Raw genomic sequence first — 422 nt, 5'->3', positions numbered from 1 at the left:
CATGGACATGCGTGCGGGGACCGGGAAGAGGAAGAGGGACACACAGACACACGCAGGGTCAGGGGACACGCGTGGGGTCAGGGGACCACATGTGGGGACCGGGAAGAGGAGGAGGGATGCACGGACATGCGCGGGGTCAGGGGATGCGCGTGGGGACCGGGAAGAGGAGGAGGGACGCACGTGGGATCAGGGGACTGCATGTGGGGACCGGGAAGAGGAGGAGGGACGCATGGACATGCATGCGGGGACCGGGAAGAGGAAGAGGGACACACAGACACACGCAGGGTCAGGGGACACGCGTGGGGTCAGGGGACCACATGTGGGGACCGGGAAGAGGAGGAGGGACACACAGACACGTGCGGGGTCAGGGGTCTGCGTGCGGGGGCCGGGAAGAGGAGGAGGGGCACACGGACAGGCGTGGG

General features: G+C 67.8%; 1 protein-coding gene across 1 annotated transcript in view; it reads right to left on the bottom strand.

Annotated features, from left to right (window-relative positions):
* PHYHIP (phytanoyl-CoA 2-hydroxylase interacting protein) overlaps positions 1-422 on the bottom strand; it is a gene marked incomplete at its 3' end in the record, with an annotated part of 1749 nt that overhangs the window by 796 nt on the left and 531 nt on the right. The window lies entirely within an intron of this gene.

This window comes from Eurypyga helias, unplaced genomic scaffold (genome assembly GCF_000690775.1).
Source record: "Eurypyga helias isolate BGI_N326 unplaced genomic scaffold, ASM69077v1 scaffold13098, whole genome shotgun sequence".
In the NCBI taxonomy this organism is placed as follows: Eukaryota; Metazoa; Chordata; class Aves; order Eurypygiformes; family Eurypygidae; genus Eurypyga; species Eurypyga helias.
Note: the sequence above shows the minus strand (reverse complement) of the source record. Positions and strands in the feature narration are given on the sequence as shown.